This window comes from Halichoerus grypus, chromosome 7 (genome assembly GCF_964656455.1).
Source record: "Halichoerus grypus chromosome 7, mHalGry1.hap1.1, whole genome shotgun sequence".
Taxonomy (NCBI): Eukaryota; Metazoa; Chordata; class Mammalia; order Carnivora; family Phocidae; genus Halichoerus; species Halichoerus grypus.
In genome coordinates this window covers 51,800,081-51,821,228 of record NC_135718.1, presented here as the reverse complement: position 1 = coordinate 51,821,228, position 21,148 = coordinate 51,800,081, and the positions used below count along the sequence as shown (strand labels likewise).

General features: G+C 39.2%; 1 protein-coding gene and 1 pseudogene across 2 annotated transcripts in view; one reads left to right on the top strand and one right to left on the bottom strand.

The window, feature by feature from the left end:
- The window catches only part of VCL (vinculin), a 112,420-nt gene that overhangs the window by 5,783 nt on the left and 85,489 nt on the right, over positions 1–21,148 (top strand). The gene's annotated exons all lie outside the window — the stretch shown is intronic.
- On the bottom strand, positions 8,944–9,999 carry LOC118523467 (small ribosomal subunit protein eS1-like; annotated as a pseudogene).

Here is a 21,148-nt window from a genome sequence, read left to right as displayed (position 1 = left end):
ATGAAAAACTTTGGATCAAAAGAGATAAATGAATGGGTCAGATTGTGAACTTTGTTCCAATAATACTTAACATTTACTCATGTGATTGAGAGACCAGAAGAGTTTTGAAGATTATAATGTTTCTACAACTGTGTTTTTAATTTTAGTAGAGTCCCAATTTAAATATTTGTTTAGGGGCGGCTGGGTGGCACAGCTGGTTAAGCATCTGCCTTCGGTTCGGGTCATGATCCTGGGGTCCTAGGATCGAGCTCCACGTTCTTGTTGGGCTCCCTGCTCAGCAGGGAGTTGGCTTCTCCCTTGCCCTCTGCCTCTCCTCCTGCTTGTGCGTGCGTGCGCTCTCTCTCTCTCTTAAATAAATAAAATCTTTAAAAAAATATTTGTTTATATATCTGCACAGTAGAAAGTTGGGCTTTTCCAAAGTTGTTTTATAAATAGCAGTGGTATAACTCTAAGGGGACAGAATATAAGTTAGAGTAAAAGTGTTGTGGTATTAACCACAGTATCTTAAGTTGCCTCTTTCTGTTACAGTCCAGGAGTGAGGGCAGCATCAAGGCAAGTACTTTTATGGGGATGGGACTTATTTGGGGTTTGTTTTTTTTTTTTCTTTTTAGTTTTAGGTCCTTTATTTTTTTATTTTTATTTTTTTTAAATAATTTTTTATTGTTATGTTAATCCCCATACATTACATCATTAGTTTTAGATATAGTGTTCCATGATTCATTGTTTGTGCATAACACCCAGTGCTCCATGCAGAACGTGCCCTCCTCAATATCCATCACCAGGCTAACCCATCCTCCAACCCGGGACTTATTTGGGTTTTAATATTTCTTGTATACTTGTTAAAAAAGGAGTTTGATCATTTTATATACTTATTTAATTACTGGTCATTTATATACATATAAAATGCCTATGCTTTATACGTATCACAACTTTGAGGGTCTTACTATTCCTGGTCTTTTACTGCAGTTCAGCATAGCATGTGTATGCGTTTCAGTGACATTCACCATACTTGGTCACTGTCTGTTTTCTCCACTAGACTGTAGGTTCCTCAGTCGCAGGGACCACATCTATTGTGTTCATTATTTTATTTCTAGTGTCAGGCTGTGACCATAGGTGTACAATAGGATTTTTTTTTTTTTCCACTAAATGAACATATACATAGTATTTACTTTTTATGTGCAAAATATTGTAATAGAAATCTTGTGTAATGAACATTTTTCATCCCCAGCTTTTAAACATCTGATATAGCTGATTCCGAACAGTCTCATTGAATTTATTGTGGGCTTTGTCTGAAATGAGTAGAATATATATTAAGAGGAAGGCTTGAATGGCTAACTGCCCATTGGTTGAGATAACAAAAGTGTTCAGGCTATTTTGGGTTGTGGTTCTCTCTTTTGGAGTCATTTCAACTACGTAGGCCACTTACTAAAATCATAATGTGAGAATATGTTCCTATCTGAAAGAGGCATTGGGATCTTGCATTCTTTTAAAATTGGAAGTGTCTTTTTAAAATTTAACAATTTAGACCAGGTGTTGATACATTATTTGGAGTCCTGCTGGTTACAGTGTAGTAGCATGCTATGAGTCGTGAATTCCTTATTAAAAGATCCTCGGGGTGCCTGGGTGGCTCAGTCGTTGAGCGTCTGCCTTCGGCTCGGGTCATGATCCCAGGGTTCTGGGATCGAGCCCCATGTCGGGCTCCCTGCTCAGCGGGAAGCCTGCTTCTCCCTCTCCCTCTGCTCCTGCTTGTGTTCCCTCTCTCGGTATCTCTCTCTCTGTCAAATAAATAAATAAAATACTAAAAAAAAAAAAAAAGATCCTCACGTCCTTGAACCATATGGCAGGAGACAAAGACTATCATAAAGTTGAACTGTCTCTTTTTTGCTTTTTGACTGATCTGGCCCAGCCTTTTCATTGAACCTTATGTCATGGTCATGACAGTGGGGTGCATTTTTACCTAATAAACCAGCATTAGAGCAGTATCAAAAGAAATAGCAGTCCTTAATGAGCAAATGTCAGAGATTAGCTGGCATCACAGCAGGATTTCTTTCTAGAATAATGCTATATGCTCAGTATTCTTGCTGAGGAAGGGTCATTCAATTACTTCATGTTGCTTTTGGGCAGGTCTGCCCTTAAACCTTCCCATATAGACAGGACTAGAAGGAGAAAACATAAATTTCAGCCTTGACTTTTTTAAGCTTTAGCAGCCTTTAGTGCTATATATGTAGTATAAATACATCAAAGTGAGGTTTAAGGAGTAAAGTTGGATATGTAATAAGACTCTGAAACACCCAGAGAAGAAAGTTGATGTATTGGAGGTAGGGTCTCCCATTGGAGGCTTTTATCTGTCTTTCTATTCCTTGTACGTCGGAACTGTAGAATTCTTGCAATAGGTTTTTGGGATATTGGGCCACAGAATTAAGTTCAGATTACACAACGTTTTGAATGATTGAGGTGGCTGCTTCTCTGTCTTTTTCAGCCATTTTAGTACTTACTTAGTTTTCATTGGGAATGGTTATGGAGGGAAAGACTGTCTTAACTTGTTTTATCTTTTTTAAAAAAGATTTATTTATTTATTTATTTATTTATTTATTTATTTGGGAGAGAGTGGAGGGAAGCGCCGAGGGAGAAGGAGAGAGAATCCTCAAACTGACTCCCTGCTGAGCGTGGAGCCCCGTGTGGGGCTCGATCCTATGACCCTGAGATTATGACCTGAGCTGAAATCAAGAGCTGGCCGCTTAACTGACTGAGCCACCCATGGCCCCGTCCCCCTTGTTTTTCTTAATAACTTACAAAAAGATTTATTAGGGAAGGAGAGATTAATATGTAGGTAGGGAATTTTTTTCATTTGTATTTTTATCATGATTAAAGTATATCCTTCATATAATAATATAAATAATATTGAACTGTGTACTATTATCATGCTGAGCCTTCATAATGGTCTTTCAAAAAGAACAAAATTTTTCTTGTTACAGAAGTATTACATTTTCATTGTTGAAATTTAGAAAATCTGTCTTTAGTCACAGTCTTCTCTCAGTTTTCTCAGCCTTTTTCAGTCTATTTGAACTTGATTTGTCTTACTCTTTCTTTTCTCTCTACTCCAAACCAAATTGTGTTTCCCTGGATATAAATGCAAACTAAACTATATATAGATGCACCAGTTCTTACCCTTTTTCATCATTTAAAAAACCCCCAAACCCTTTAATTCACTTTCCTGTTTAAAATTTTGCAAAGAAAAGCTAGGAGACGGAGTCTGATACAATATCCCAAGACTTTGTCATGTGTAGTTTAAGGAGTCATGATGTACTTAGCTAACTGCTTGTTTCCGTAAGTGTGGAATGAGATGACTTCAAAATAATGGCTAGGTCCTCATTTAATCTAGGTTAGATTAGAATTTCTAATCTGGGCATGCTTGTTAAAGATACGGGGGCTTTAGTCTGATTAAATCTATTTAGCTTTGTGTATTATGTGCAGACAAATAGGTAGAGTATGATAGAGTAATGGATAAAAGGGGACTTGGATAATTAGACACAGGAAGTTGGGGATTTGTTGCCTTCTTTCCAGTCCCTTGGTAGATCTGTGTCCTCATATGCTGGATCATTAGTCTTTGATGATTGATTTGTGGCTCCCCCCACCCCCACCCCAGGGTATCTCCCTTTTAGACTGTTGGTTTCTGGAGGGCAAGGACTGGGCTATATTCTTGATATTTCCAGTGCTGTTCTTATCTCAGTCCCTTGCTCATGGTATTCCTTCCATAAGTGTATTGTGCTTTGGTACTTGCTCTCCCAGCTAGTCATTCTGATGAGGATAGCTCACTGTCTCTTGCCTCCTTTGGAAGGCATGGTGATTCTCCTTTCCTGCCCTCAAATGTTGCTATGTACAAATGGTTATGTAATCACAGAGAGAAACAAAGATTCATAAATGATATTATATTGTGTCGTTACAAATTTGGACTTTTAGAGTCCAAAAAATTTTGTCACTTCTGTTAGAAGTCAGCACATTGGATTGGTATGAATGTGGGATGTTATGTGTGTACAGAGGATGAGAGGTAGTGAATCTTAGAACTAAAAATGTTTTACAAATATTGTTAAGTTGCAGAAAATAGAATCTTTGGCCCTTAGAGAATTTCCCACTGATAAGATTTCCAGTTGAATGACTTTTAAGAGGAAAGTGGCTGAATTTCATTGCAGCTGGCCACAATCCAAGTAAAAGTCATTCCTTCTTTTGAAATAAGTTTAACTTATTCCCACAAGTAAGCTTTTTGTGAAGGAGAAATAGCACATTTGTTGTTAGAGTTGGGAGGTGAGGGACCTCTATTACCTAGCTCCCTATATTTCAAGCCTTCTTTCTCCAACCCATCTCTGAAGCACTGGCTCATCTTTTATCTGTAAGGTAGACAACATGTTTTTATTCATACAATTAAAGTAGATAAGGATATATGAATGGGGAAGTAATTCTTACATAGAAAAAAATCAAGACTACTAACACTTAAATTTCTTATCCTACAGCTCTTCTCCCCAAATAGCAAAATTAGTTATCAGACCCTTGCTATGTACATTGCTAGGTGTTCTGAATGATAGTAGGATATATAAGATGTGGTCTCTGGCCTCAAGTTGTTAAAATACAGATGAAATTTATAATCTTATAAAAGATTTATCTTATCCACATCCTCTCCACCAGTGAAATTGTTTGCAGAATTTAAGTTACTCATTTTAAAGGGTCATGCGCTAGTACTGCACATACTTTATTCCTTGGAGCCATGGAGAAAATAAGAGTGGGCCAGCGGCAGAATGAGCAGGTGGTTGGCCTCATAGTGAGGAAAAGACCTTCGAGCATTGGCTTAGCTGCTGTCTTCTTGTGGCACTCTAGGCACACCTGGTTTTCATTTCCTCCAAAGCACAGTGCTATTCCCTTGCCTGAACTACTCTTCAGTACTTCTTTATTTGGGTCATTTCTTTGAATCCTCAACTTCCATATTAAATGTCAGTGTTTTAGGGACACCCTCCCTGACATTACCTCTAAAACTGAGTTAGGTCCATTTATCATATGATTCCTATGTTGTTGTTTTTTTTCCTTTTTTTGCTTATCACAGTTGTAAGTAATTATTTGTGTGATTATGACTTATTTAACGTCTTTCTCCCCACTAGAGCCCTAAGGGGCAAATATTGGTTCCGCTGTGTTTACCCCTGAATTTTCAGCACCCATCATAGTGCTTTGGCACATATTAGAGTCTTGAAGAATATTCGTTGAATGAACAAATGGGAAGACCGTTTACTGCTTCCGACCAAAACTATTTTATGCTTCTTTGAAAAAATATATATCATGCTGTGGGTGATCTTGGTGAAATTTAACTGCCAATTAGGAAGTAGCTGTAAATTGTTGCTTAGCACAGGGCATTGCATGTAGTAGGACCATCCAATTCCTGTTTCCTGAATGAATAAATTCTAAGCATGAAGTCCTGGGGTGCAGATGAGAATAATCCCGCCCAATAAGAAATATGCAGAATTTGTAAGTGTAAGTAAAAATATAACATGGATTTGGACTTCTCTATTAGTTTTTTTTTTTTTTTTAAATTTATTTGACACAGAGAGAGAGACAGAGAGAGAGGGAACACAAGGGGGGGAGTAGGAGAGGGAGAAGCAGGCTTCCCGCCAAGCAGGGAGCCCGATGTGGGGCTTGATCCTAGGACCCTGAGGTCATGACCTGAGCCGAAGGCAGATGCTTAACCAACTGAGCCACCCAGGTGCCCCTCTATTAGTTTTAATCCTTTGCAAATAAATGGAATAGACAACTTTGGCAAAATGCATCTAGTATGAGTTAGCAAATACTACAGTCAGACTTTAGATATAGATACAAGGTAAATCAGCATATAAACATGACAAGAATCTTGGGAGGCAGTAGAGTGTAATGATTAAGAGTAAAGGCTCCAGAGCTAAACTCCTTGGGTTCAAATCCCAGTATTGATTGACACCTTTGAGGTATGTAAATTGAGGAAATATTTAATCTTTTTCTCATGGTCCTCTTCTGTAAAGCAAAGCTAATCACAGTACTACCTGACTCATCGTGTATTTTTGTGAGGATTAATGAGTTCATAAAAATGTTTAAAACTATGCCTGACATATAGTTAAGAACTCTGAGTGTTAGATATATTAATATATTTTCCATGGTATTTAAGTCATATTTTAAATGTTAGTCTAATGAAAAGGCAGTGTTCACTTTTTTTAAATGTCTTAGCATAACTTCTAACTTTTGCTTAACAAGGCAAAGTGCCAGTGAAAGCTTTCAGTAGAATTCCATATGTTGTGGAATATACAGTTTTACCAACTGTGGGGAAAATATCACTCACAGTTTAGGTGCCTGAGCTTCTGATTGCCATTTTCCCATGATTAAAATCAAACATCTAAATTTTTGATTGATATCTCCTTTGGAGCATTAGTAAGGAGAAAAGCATATATATAAATATTTTTTTTCCCCCAGCTTAGAAGCAAGAAATGAGGCTTAGGATTTGGTATTTTATCCCAAGCATTCATTGTCCTATTTTCTAAAAAAGAAAAAATTGAAGGGATAGTCAGGCCACTCACTAAAATAATAAGATGGAATCAGCCTTCTAGGCAGAGTTGAGAAGTATAATCCATTTGTGAAATAGAATTCGTTTAATTCTGGAACAACCAAATTAATGTAACAAATATGTAATGACTACATACTATGGTAGATACTGGATGAGCTTAGTATCTCTGGTCTGGAAGGATGGCTAGAATTTCTTTCAGATGTCCTGTCAACATGGGAGTAAGAGTCGAACATGATGGTCATACTACTAGTTTGGAAGGTATACCTATTATTTCTAGTCTTGCAGTGGTTTTCTGGAAAAATTTTAACGTGTATTTAACTTCAAAGTCTTAAATTAATTAGCAGCTTTACTGTTTTCCTGAGTAATATAAAGATTGTAAAATACCTCTAGTTCCATTGTCCCTTTATATATGGTTGTCTGAGATTTTGTTTCTCTCTTCTTTTTTCACCCCATAAATAGCACAAGTAGGCAGAGTGGCAGGCAGAGGGAGAGGGAGAAGCAGGCTCTCTGCTGAGCAGGGAGCCGGACGTGGGGCTCGATCCCAGGACCCCAGGATCATGACCTGAGCCGAAGGCGGCCGCCTAACTGATGAGCCACCCAGGCACCCCTAAAATATCTTTCTTTTGTCTTCTTTTTTGAGAGATAATTTCATTAGATCAACAAATCAGGGCTGATAGTAATTTTTTTCCAGCACTTTGAAAATATCATTCCAGTGTTTCTGCATTCAAATCAGCCATTGGTCTAATTGTTGTTTTGCTGTGCATTATGACTTTTCTCTCTGGGGTTTTAACACCTTATTTATCTTTTTTAGGATTTTTTTTGGGGTCCCTGATTTTTGAGGATTGATTTCTTTTAACCAATCCTAGAAAATTCTTAGCCATTATCTCTTTGAGTTTTTAACTCTTCCCTCATTTTTTCTTTCCCTTGGGAACTCTGGTTGGAAAAATGTTGTACTTTCTCACTCTGCCCTTCATATCTTTTCTCAGTTTATATTTTCCACTTGGTAATTTCTTCAGCTCTTCCAGTTTGCTAATTCTCATACAGTTGTGTCTAATATGTCATTTAATCAATCCGTCTACTGTGTTTTTAATTTATTTTATTTTTTTTAAAGTTTTTTTTTTTTTTAATTTATTTGGCAGAGAGAGACACAGCAAGAGAGGGAACACAAGCAGGGGGAGTGGGAGAGGGAGAAGCAGGCTTCCCGCAGAGCAGGGAGCCCGATGCGGGGCTCGATCCCAGGACGCTGGGATCATGACCCGAGCCTAAGGCAGACGCTTAATGACTGAGCCACCCAGGCGCCCCTACTGTGTTTTTAATTTAAATGACAGTATTTTTTACTTCTAGAATTCTGTTTGTATCTTTCTCAAAATCTACTTGCAGTTTTGATAGTCTCTTGTTCTTTCACCAGACCTTTTTAAAAAGATTGTTTTATATTCTTTTTTTTGGTTTGATAAAAAATATGTTGGAGTGTAGAACCTATAAGTGCTAATACCAGGATGAGAATAGAAAGGTGCTTTTGAAATCTGAAGAAATGCCAGGGTAATATAGACTGTCTTGAGATTGTAGAAGTCTCTGATTATTTTCTCTTTTTTTTCTTTAATTTTTAAAAAAGATTTTATTTATTTATTTGAGAGAGAGAGTGTGTGTGTGTGTGCACCAGCAGGGCGAGTGGCAGAGGAACAAGGAGACTCCCCACTGAGCACAGAGCTGGACACGACTCGATCCCAGGACCCCGAGATCACTACCTGAGCCAAAGTCAGATGCTTAACCGACTGAGCCACCCAGGTGCCCCTTCTTTAATTTTTTTATTGCAGTAAAATTATATATAACATAGAAATTACCATTTTAACTATTTTTAAGTGTGCAGTTCTGTGACATTAAGTACATTCACATTGTTGTATCACCATTACCACCTTCTACCTCTAGAACCTTTTCATTGCCCCTGACTGAAGCTCTGTACCCTTTAAACCCTAACTTCCCATTTCTCACTCATCTGAGTCCCTGACACCTGCAGTTCTACTTTCTGTTGCTTTGAGTTTGACTTCTCTAGGTAACTCATATAAGTAGAATCATACAGTATTTGTCCTTTTGTGACTGGCTTATTTTACTTATAATGTCTTCAAGGTTTATCCATGTTGTAGCTTATGTCAGAATTTACTTCTTTTTAGGATGTTCACATCCTGGAACTGTTCTGCCAAATGACCTTTGCCCCTATATTACTCTCTGTTTTAATTTGGAGTGGGGAAAGTAAGCTCTTGCTTGGTGCAACTATTTGTTTCAAATAAAAACATTTAGACAAAAAAAAAAAGAATTTCCTTCTTTTTAAGGCTAAATAATATTCCATTGTATGTGTGTACTGCATTTTTTTTTAAACATCACAAATATGATTTTTTATTTGTCACCATTAAATGTCTGACTTTTAAACAGATTCTTGGACTGGTGGCTCATATCCATCAGCTCGTTCAACTTTAGCACCAGTCTCATCCCCAGTAGCTTTTCCAGAACTACTACCTTCACCGTGAAGCTCCATGAGCTTTCCCAGTTCAAACTTGGGCTTCTTCAGCGTTTTTACTTTTCTAACGAAGACATCATGGAGTGGATAAATAGACTGACAAGCCTTTTCTATATCTTTTCTGATGCTGTCTGGAATCAATTTATTGACCACTTCTTTCAGGTCTTTTGTTTGCACCACTTGGGTCATGATTTCCATCATCTTTTTCCGAATTTGATGGACCTGTTGGTACTGAGCATAAGAGGTCTTCCGAATCTGATTATTGCGTTTTTTAGTAAAACCAACACAAAATAGACTAAGCAAATAACCATCGGTAGCCTTGACATCAACATGAGCCTCATCATGGTCTGCCATTTTTTGACCATGGAGCACATTTTGTCACGGGTAAGATCCATGCCATGGAAATTAGTCAGGCAGTTTTTGCCCTGAACATCCTCAGTAATTAGCTTGAATTTTCTAAACGCAGCTTCATCATTCTGCAGATCAGCAAGGCTCACTTCAAAAACACGACCCTTGAGGCCATCAGATGCGATTTTGGTTCCTTGAGTTCTTGTGACTAAGGTTTTTCCAATATTTCTTTCTTTCTTTTTTTTTAAAAGATTTTATTTATTTATTTGACAGAGACACAGCGAGAGAGGGAACACAAGCAGGGGGAGTGGGAGAGGGAGAAGCAGGCTTCCCGCTGAGCAGGGAGCCCGATGCGGGGCTCGGTCCCAGGACCCTGGGATCATGATCTGAGCCGAAGGCAGACGCTTAATGACTGAGCCACCCAGACGCCCCTTTCCAATATTTCTTATATTGACATAGCTGGTGCTTTCACATCATACCAATCTTTCTTAGAAAATGGATCAACCCCTTTCTTCTTGGCTCCCTTTTTGCCGCCTTTTGTAAGGCGCTTGTTCTTGCCGACCACCATGGTGCTGCTCCATGTGTCCTGCATTATATGCTCATCCATTGATGGACACTTGGGTTCCTTTTTTTTTTGGCTACTGTGAATAATGCTGCTATTTCATCACTCTTTCATTGCCTTCTGAGGTCTGGACTTTGTCCCTGAGGGGTAGAACCTCCTCATGGAGTCAGGTAAGACTGTGAACCCAGCCACTGATGCCAGGGAACAAACACGTAATCAAATCAGGCCAAAGGCCCTTTTGTAGAATATGGCAGGAAGACAGGAGGGGAAGTTCATTCTGTCTTAGAGAGTCAGTATTTGAAGCATGAAGAAGTTTGCCAGCCAGAGAAAAATGGGAAAGCCTTCTGTGCAGGGCAGGAGTGTGAATGAGCAGTGAAGGAGTGGGGCGGTTTTAGTAAAGAGACTACTAAGGTAGATTTTGTTAGCTTGGGAAGGGACTTATGTGCCATATTAACCAATCAGAAAAAAACCCAACTTTAATTTTTGAATAAGTAAAAAACTCACCTAGTTCAAAAATTTTTTTAAAGATTTTATATTTATAGGTAACCAGTGAACATAGGAAACCCAATGTCTTGGGTATGCTTCTAAGATAGCTTATGCATATTCAGGCGATATGTTTTCCCCTTTTATGGTGACCTATCGTACGGTTCCTTGATTTTTTTTTCCCTTAACATACTTTGGAGAACATTTTTTATCACTATATATTGAGTCTTTTGACAGTTACATAATAATCCATTGATGATTGTAACATAATTTATGTAACTAGGTCCTTATGGAAGGACCTTAGGTTATTTATGATCTTTTGCTATTTCTGACTGTGGCAATGAATGATACAGTTAAGTCATTTTATGCCTGTGCAAGTATATTTATAAGGTAATTTCTAGAAGGGGACCGTTCCAAGCACTGGATGTAAGTCAATGGAAGGATTTTATTTATTTATTTATTTATTTGAGAGGGAAGGGGAGGAGGGGCAGAGGGAGAGGGAGAGAGAGAATCTTAAGCAGGCTCCATGCCCGGTGCAGGGCTGACAGGGGGCCCAGTCCCACAACCCTGAGATCATGACTTGACCCAAAATCAAGAGCCAGCCACTAAACCGACTGAGCCGTCCAGGTGCCCCAGCAATGGAAGGATTTTAAATTGTGGTATAACATGGACAGTTTTGGGTTTGAGAAAGATAATCCTGGTAGTGGTGGGGAAGATAGATTAGAGAGTGAGACACACATTGTTGGAGAGCCATCCATCCAAGAGATAGTGAAGGCTGCCTTCAAGCACTGGGGGAGTGCAAATAGAGAAAGAGGGGGCAAATTCTAGAGAGCCTCTTTGTTACTTAATTTACACTTGGATTCCAGTATTCTCAATTTCAGAAATGCACCAGTAAAACAAAATGGTTTTAAAAATTACTAATTATTTTATTAAATAAGTTATACCCATACCTTTTTGATTTCATATGGAAGAAAGAAAAATACAGTGGCTAGTATCATGGATCTACCTGTAGAGATCTTGAAGAAAACAGAAAAAGATCAAGTTGTAGTGGGAGCTCTAAGGAAAGGGCTATACTTGGCCTTGAACTCAGGTATGGCAGTGGTTTTTAATCACTCCAGTATGTATTCCACGCTGGCATGGACAGATATCTGTGGTAAGACGTTAGGCAAAAAACAGTAGGGGGATATATTTAGAATGATCCCATTTTGTATTATCCTATATGTGGAAAAGCATACACTAAAATGTGGGGGGATTGAGTGGTGGGATTTCAGGTTACACACTTTTTTTCTTACCATAATTCATGTTTTCCCCCTAACAATAAACATATATCACTTTTGAAGTAAGAAAGATAAATCCAGTATTTTCCCACATCTTTTTCTTGTTACTGTTTGCACTGTTCTCAATGCTTGGAATCACCCTTCTTCTCTTGTTAAAATGGGCCCAATGTTGATGTCACTTTCTCCATGAAGTCCTTTCCAGGCTGCTCAGTTGAAATTAATCTCTCCATAAGGCTTGCCTATGTTTCTTATCAGATACTGTCATGAATTAGAGCTACTTATGTGCACGTGTGTTTGCACTCCTCTTCCCTCCAACCTAACCCACCTTATAAATTTGAGTTCTGGAAGGCATGCAGTACTCTCATACTGTGGGATTACTTGCACTTGGGAGATATGTAATGCTAAATCAGTTGTATTTGCAGCACTGCAGTTTTTTCTCTGTCAGAGGGAGAAGAAATAGATATAAATTCCAAGTCACAGTCAGCAGAGTGATTTTAAAATTCTGAGCGCAACGATATATCTATATACACCAGATGAATACTGTTTCCTAATTTGAAAAGGCTGCTGAAAAGTCCCTGGAGAACAAGGAGCCATAAATAAATAAACATCATCTCTAAAACTGCTATATCTATTGCACCTCTAACAGGGAAATATGAATGTTATATTTTACCTGAAATATACCAGAAAACTTTTATCTTTGAACCGGAAGCTCCAACTTGGGCTGTTTGTTCTAAAGTTTCCATACATAGGCAAATTCCTCAATTAGTCTGCAGTCATGTACTGATGGCACTGAGGAATGGGAATGCAAAATCCCCATCTTCCCCCTTGTCCAGAAATTGACCCCTTTTATTATGGTTGCCAGATAAAACTTTTCCTCTTCTTTTTTTCTTTTATTTTTTCTCTTCTTTTTTTTTTTTTTTCCCAAGTAGTGTTCTGTTGATCTTTCCTTCCATATCTTTTTTCTTCTTCTTCTTCCTCAAAGCTACCAGTCTAGATTAGGCTTTAATAGTATCCCTCCTTGATAGTTACCTGCTAGTCTCTCACTCCCATCCGTTACTGCCAGTTTACTTAGTAAATCTAAGTACAGCTCTGATCTCAACACTTTCCTTGCTCAGAAGCTTGTACCTCCTCCAGTTGTCTTCTAAATTAATCTAAACTCCTTATTCTAGCTCTTGAGGGCTACCACCCCCCAACCCCTTTCTGTTCTTATTTCTCTATGGAGTGGAGAAGTCTGCAAACTACAGCCTGTGGGCCAAAATGTGGACTACCCAGGAGCTAAAATAGTGTTTATATTTGTGAATGTTTGAAAAAAAAAAATCAAAAGAATATTTCATGTTACATGAAGTTATATAAAATTAAAGTTTCAATATCCATAAATACAGCTTTATTGGAACTGCCCTATCCACTCATTTACATATTTTCTATGATTGCTTTCACCCTACAACAGTGTTGAGAAGTTGTGACAGAGACCATATGGTCCACAAAGCCTAAAATATTTACTGTCTGGCCCTTTATAGAAAAAGTTTGCCAGCCCCTGACCCAGAGTTTTAGATTTATAAAGTTGGAAATGACTTCAGAGATGTTCTAATCCAACTCTCTCTCTCTCTCTTTTTTTTTTTTAAAGTAAGCTCTATGCCCAACATAGGGCTCGACTTCTGGCCCCAAGATCAAGAGTCGCATGCTTTACTTACTGAGCTGGCCAGATGCCCTCAGCCCTCTCATTTTAAAAATAAGAAAATGTATTCTCAGACATGATCAACAGAGTGTCTGAAGCAGGTACCTTTGACATAGGAAAAGCCAAAATCAGAACCCACTGGTGGTCCTACCCCACCATAGTGCCCCTCCCTCAAAGCCTGTACTAGCCCAGTGAGACTCCTTGGCATTTCACGAGCAAATTCAAGTCCTTCTCAGTTCTGTTTCTTTGCATATACTGCATTTCCTTCTATCTAAGATAACCTTCTTCCCTCCAGAAATTATATCCACGCTTTAAGGCTCAGCTCAAATACTGAAGACTGCCCTAATCTCAACAACTGGTTGTACTCTCTGTCCACTTACCCCCAGTAGTGCTAAGTTCTACCTCGCTGGTGGCATTCATGTAGTGCTGATGCTCTTCCAGGCCATAAATTCCCTAACTGCATTTTTGTGTCACCTGCACGTTGCCTTACACATAGAATTCTCAGGACATAATTTAAAGAAGAAATTAATCTAAAAACATCAGGATACAAGAGATGTCTTCAACATCTCTAGTTTATGTCTATTATGGAAAAAAAAAAATACAGCACCACTGAGTAATATTTCGATGGGATCAGCTGTGTAGAAGAATTCATGGTAAGTTTACCTACACAATATCTACCTAGCATTTGATGATGTATATCTTAGGGGGAACTTGGATTTGTCCTAAGGAGGATCACCTAATTATGTGATTATTATTTAAGATGAGTACATATATATATATATATATATATATATATATTATTTTGTTTTGTTTTGTTTTTTGAGAGAGAAAGGGAGAGGGGCAGAGGGAGAGGGAGAAAGAGAATCTTTTTATTTTTTATAAGATTTTATTCATTTATTTGAGAGAGAGAGAACAGCAGTGGGGGGGCGGGGGAGGGACAAAGGGAGAAGCAGACTCCCTGCTGAGCAGGGAGCCCGATCTGGGGCTCTATCCCAGGACCCCAGGATTATGACCTGAGCTGAAGGCAGACACTTAACCAACTGAGCCATCCAGGCGCCCCAACACGAATATATTTACTGATTACTAGGTTTATGGAAACTTGCCTGCTAAGTTAGGAATTCACACTTTAACTTCAACAGTGATAACCTTATACATTGTCAATCTCCAGGGATTCTCTGCTGTTATATCTTCCATGTAAATTCAGTTTGGGAAGTTTTCCAGTTATGAACCAATATAGCCTTGTGTTGTTCTGTAATGAACCATTAGGAGCGAACTTAATATTTAGTGGTGACTGAAATTAAAAGGATTGTAGTTTAGTGTATAGATGCTTTGCCAGCATTTACTTCTAATACTTGGCTTAAAGCAACATTAACAATAAAAAAATCTCTCAATTCTGACTAATTCTGTTTCTTCCTTTTGCCCAACTGGAAATAAGTTATCTAAGATGGTAGAGCCAGAACTTACTAAAGGGTTTAGTTATCTGTGGCAACTATTCAACAGGTAGGTTGTAGTACTGATTTTTTGTATTAGTAAGCAAGTGAAACGAAAGGAAATAAACTTACTATTCCTGTAAAAGTCTTCTGATTAAACCGAGGCTGTGTCTAATCTGTTCATGTTGTACAAGGAGCAGTGATGAAATACAATCTGCCAAAGGCACAAACACTATTGCTGGGGATGGTTGTGGCTTTTTTTCTGTCTGTACATCTTGGCCAGTTTGGTCTGTGCTCTTATTTCACTTTTCAGCGAGTTTAGAATTGAGTCTTGCTCAGCCCATATGTAGTCATGCTGTTTGTAGTCATTGAGAAGAAGAGGTAAAAATATGAAAAACAAAAGCCTAAAGGTAAAATGGTGGGGGCTTATTTAGTGTAGGTACCATTAAACAAGTCTTCTCTATGGGCATTTTAAATCGGCAGCCTTAACCACCTGCCACGTGAATTCTCTGAAACACTGGATTTCCAGTTTTGGCTGTTGGTAAGAAGTGTGTTCATAGCTTGAGTGGAGAAATAAAGTAATTTTGCTTCGGGCTGTAATTTAATGGGTCAGGGTGTCTATTACAGCCTGGAGCCAAATTTAATTACTAAACTGTAAAAGCGACTCTGAACGATCTCCAGTTAGCAAGCAAGATGGCTCCCAACATTAGTAAAGACACTTAAAGACTTTCGCCATTGGGTTACTATTTCAAATTTTGACCACACCTGTAATTAAAAAAAAAAGTGAAAAGTACCTGGGTGGCTCAGGTGGTTCGGTGTCTGACTCTTGATTTCGGCTCAGGTTGTGATCTCAGGGTTGTGAGATTGAGCCCTCCATCGGGCTCTGTGCTCAGTCTAGAGTCAGCCTGAGATTTTCTCCCTATCCCTCTGCCCATTTATGCCCCCGCTCCTCTGACCCTCTACCCCACTCGCCGCTCATGTGCACTCTCTAAATCAATCAATCAATCAATCAATCAGTCTATCTTAAAAAAAGTAAAAGGCTACATTATTTGTCAGTCCTGGTTCAATTTTAAAAACTAATGGTTGTCAGGTTGACTCAGTTGATCGTTCCTAAGCAAATAACAGTTACGGAGCTGAAGCAGCTGCAGCCCTAGTGAGTCTAACCTGTCCTGCCTGTGGAAACTTTCCAGCTTCTGGAAAGGGAAACCAGAACAATTGGGTATGAGTTGATTAGACAGCAGCCTGATGGTTTATATTTGCCCGTTGTGAGCCTGAAGGTTTTCTTGTCCTTGCCGTCTGATAGCTCCACAGAGTTATAGAATCATGCAGTATAACAATAGGAAACATTACACATCATTGCATCCCTGTCCCTCATTAAAAAACCACACACATACACAGTAGAGTGGTTTAGAATTAGAGCATGTGTATGCTGAAGTCAACCCCATTATCTGAGTAATTTTAGGCAAATCAAGGAACCTTTCCGTGCCTCTCTTTGTCATCTGTAAAATGAGATTGTAATGGTACCTATCTCATAGGGTTGTTAATAAAGATTTAGTGAGCTAATAAAGAGCTCCTAACTTACATCATGTGCTCAATTAAAAAACAAACAAACAATTTTTTAAAAAGGAGAAAACAGAAGTCACAAATGAATACCACAGTGGCAGAGGGAAAAAGGGACTAATATTTATTTAGTACCTGTTATCTTCCAGGCGCTGGAAGATACATATGTATTAGGTAATTTACATATGTATTACATTCTTTAGCCCCCGAGAGAGATTTTGCTTTTCCCGTTTTACTGGTTAGGAGACTGAGACTCAAAAGAGATTAAGTTACTTGCCCAAGGACACAGTATTAATAATAGCAGAGCAGGAGGAGAGATTCATTCCAAAGCCCCAGTACTTTCCCCACAGCTCCATGTTACTTTCCACTAGGTCCCCAGTTTTCCCTACATAAAAATGGGTTGCGTTTTGAAAATTCATCTACAAATTGGTTTGGAGTTATTTTTCCGGAGGGACAAAGTTACAAATGGTGGTTACATACCGAGACTTAATCTGCAAAAGCTACATTGTTATTGAAATTCTGCATATTTGTGACCTAAAACTATTAGGAAAGAATGCATTTGCAATTCTGGCTATTAAAGCAGAAAAACAAAAAGTATATTTTAAATTCTGTGGAATAATAGTTCTTTGAGAAAAGCAGATTTGGTTAGAGAGCGGTAAGAAGATGGAGACTGTTTTGATGCCGGTGGGGCCTTTGAGATACTTTGAGGGACTAAACATTTATAGCACAGAGGCAGCCTATATTTGATAACACTTTGATGATGTACAGAGCACATTCTTATGCATTATTTCCTTATAATCACGTATGAGGCATATAGGACAGGTGGTAGAGTTGACCTGATTTTCCTTGGCAATAGTTAGCTTTCTTTTTTTCGTGATTTCATCCATGATTTTTTTTTTTTTTTTTTTTAAGATTTTATTTATTTATTTGATGGAGAGAGAGACAGCGAGAGAGGGAACACAAGCAGGGGGAGTGGTAGAGGGAGAAGCAGGCTCTCCGCCGAGCAGGGAGCCCGATGCGGGGCTCGATCCCAGGACGCTGGGATCATGACCTGAGCCGAAGGCAGCCGCTTAACGACTGAGCCACCCAGGCGCCCATGATTTTTTTTTTTAAAGGAGCCTAGCTAGTCACTTTAATAGAGGATTAGTTTGTAAGTGTATTGAAGAATGAATGAAAATAAAAGAATGAAGGTCTTCCTGAGTTAATTGTGCAGAAATAGAAGGAATTAGAACGGAGTAAAGGGTATATGTGGGCTGATATGAAAATGGTAGAATTAAATGTTAATTTTTTTGTTGGCATTTTTTTATCTTTTTTTTTTTTAATTCTTTTTTTTTTTTTTTTTAAGATTTTGTTTATTTATTTGACAGAGAGAGACACAGCGAGAGAGGGAACACAAGCAGGGAGAGTGGGAGAGGGAGAAGCAGGCTTCCCGCTGGGCAGGGAGCCCGATGCGAGGCTCGATCCCAGGACCCTGGGATCATGACCTGAGCCGAAGGCAGATGCTTAACCAACTGAGCCACCCAGGCGCCCCTACATTTTTTTATCTTTATTTAAAGATTTTATTTATTTGAAAGAGAGCGCAAGAGAGAGAGACCGCGTATGCCCGCACATGAGGGGGTGGTGGGGCAGAGGGAGAGGGAAAGGGACAAGCAGACTCCCTGCTGAGCGTGGAGCCAGCCTCAGGGCTCAATCCCAGAACCCTAAGATTGTGACCTGAGCTGAAATCAAGAGTTGGTCACTTAATGGATTGAGCTACCCAGGCGTCCCTAGTTCGCACTGTTTTTTGAGCACTTTGCTAGTCACTGTGTATCATGGCTATGAGGGAAGAACAATCCAGACCTGACCCCAATGGAATTTGTTCTTTACATGAAGCATCTTTTGAAGATTATATCCAGATCATGCGATGATCTTTTCCTCCCCACCAGTATTTATGAATACGTGATAGTTATTTAATTATAAGACTAGTGTGATTACTACTGAGTTCCGGTTTAAGTAATCTTTTTAATAACTAAAAAAATTAAAGGGGCGCTTGGGTGGCTCAGTCGGTTGAGCATCTGCCTTCGGCTTGGGTCATGATCCCAGGGTCCTGGGATCAAGCCCCACATCAGTCTCCCTGCTTAGTGGGGATCCTGCTTCTCCCCCTCTCTCTGCGGCTCCCCCTGCTTGTGTTCTCTCTCTGTCAAATAAATAAATAAAATCTTGAAAAAATATTAGAAAAACTAAAGCAGATTGAATGAAAAACAGTCCTTTTATTTTCCCATAATTATTGCTTGCTTTCTTGTTACTAAAGGTAGGACTAAAGGGTGACAATTGGCGAAACTTTATGTGATGTAGTATTTGCTTCTCTATGTTTCAAACCAAAATAGAAATCACTTTAAGTAGGATTTGGTATGCTGTAAATGGGTGTAGGAATATTTGTCACTTAATGTCTTGCTTGCAAGTTAGGCAGTGTACCTAAAAACACGGGAAATGGAGCCAAGAGGCTTGGATTCACATTCAAGTCCTGCAACTTTCTTAGAGAAATTACTTCTCTGAGCTTCCTTTCTGATGTGATGCTTTTGGATTAGGTTGCCAAATTCTTTCTTTTTTTTTTTTCTTTTAAGATTTTATTTATTTGAGAGAGAGAGAGAGAAAGAATACAGAGGGAGAGGGAGAAGCAGACCTCCCGCTGAGCAGAGATCCCAACATGAGGCTCTATCCCAGGACCCCGGGGATCATGACCTGAGCCGAAGGCAGACACTTAACCAACTGAGCCAGCCAGGCGCCCCCCAAATTCTTTTTTACTCTGAAATTTTCTGTGAAATGGAAGGAGCATATTTTGTGTTCACTTGAGAGGGCTCGGGAGAAACTGGGTGGTGGGGAGAAGTTCCCTGTGCTGATGACATGCTTTATTATTAAATTAGTGGCCATCCAGAGCGCAAGTGTAAGTAATTGTGAAGTGTACAGAAGAATCCTGAGTTGAGGGAGAGAATGAAGTATAGTATTTGCAAATTGGAAGCCTGCCCCCAGCATCTTCATAAACAGGAATCTGGTGATCAGGCTGCTGTGCTAACATTTATCTAGCCTTAACTGATACAGTCAGTTTTATGTTGGGTTACAATAAACAGCTGCTGCCAAGGCAACTTAACACTGGTTCTAAGGGAAAGTATGTTGCAGCAAATAAGCTTGCTTGACACTAGAACTTGCCACAGACATGGTTCATCTACTGTTTATCTCATGTGATTGTGTTATCATTGATGCACATTTAAATTCCGTTTTTGGCAGTTGGTCAAAATTTGAACCTTTTAGGCACTGGTGATTTCTCATTACTTTATAGATTATTACTTACCATGAATATTGTTGACCCATTTTAGAAACTTAGTTTATATTTTTCTGATTATGAAGGCAATGCATAGTCATTTTTTTTTTAAGATTTTATTTATTTGGGGCGCCTGGGTGGCTCAGTTGGTTGGGCGACTGCCTTCGGCTCAGGTCATGATCCTGGAGTCCCTGGATTGAGTCCCGCATCGGGCTCCCTGCTCGGCGGGGAGTCTGCTTCTCCCTCTGACCCTCCCCCATCTCATGTGCTTGCTCTCTCTCATTCTCTCTCTCTCAAATAAATAAATAAAAAAAAAAATCTTAAAAAAAAAAAAAAGATTTTATTTATTTATTTGACAGAGAGAGAGAAACAGCAAGAGCAGGAACACAAGCAGGGGGAGAGGGAGAGGGAGAAGCAGGCTTCCCGCCGAGCAGGGAGCCCGATGCGGGGCTCGATCCCAGGACCCCGGGAAGATGACCTGAGCCGAAGGCAGACGCTTAACGACTGAGCTACCGAGGTGCCCCACATAGTCATTTTTAAAAAGATTTATTTATTTATTTTAGAGAGGGAAAGAAAGCAAGCACGAGTGGGAGGGGCAGAGGGAGAAGGAGAGAGAAGACTCTGGGCTCAATCTCACGACCCCAAGATCATGACCCGATCCAAAACCAAGAGTCAGCTGCTCAACTGACTGTGCCACCCAGGTGCCCCCATAGTCTATTTTTAAAAACCTGGAAAGTACAGAAAAAGATTCAGAAGAAAATAAAGATCGTGTGAAATTCTACTTTTTGTGTTGTGTTTCCTTCCAGTCATTTTTTTTTTTTTTGATCTGGATATGTATTTGGGGGGAGAGTGGGATATTTCATTAGTGAGATAGCTGAGGCATAAGTAGAATTTCCCATGACACTCATGATGTTGGGAATCTTGCCTTGTGCACTGTGCTAATTAAGAACTGAATGTTTTTGTTAAATCAGGTGGCACAAACTCAGAATGCCTGCACGGCCAAATAGGTAAATGTGTGAATCAGACCAGTTAGAGGACACTGGGGAGTGGTAGGGACTGTGGTAAACTGAAAAATGCAGGACCTGATTGAAGAAAACTGCTATCTCCAGCTTATTGATGCCAAATGGAAACAGAGCCTAGTGTTACCAGATCTTCCTGATAACCAATAAAATCTAGAAATCTGTATTTCTTTTTAATGTGACATTTTCCATTTAAAAAAATACTGTGCAAGTCAAACAAAATAGGACTGTAGATTGCACGTTGGCCATACACTGCCATTTTGTCATTCCTGGCATAAATACTTCTCTTGGTCTTTCTCTCATAGCTCTCACAAGAAGAGCACTTTTATAACAGAAAATATTTAGAGGACTTGGACAAGGAATTTCTAAGAGCGGCTTCAGGAATTTTCACTCTGTATAGACACTGAGAGGGTTGC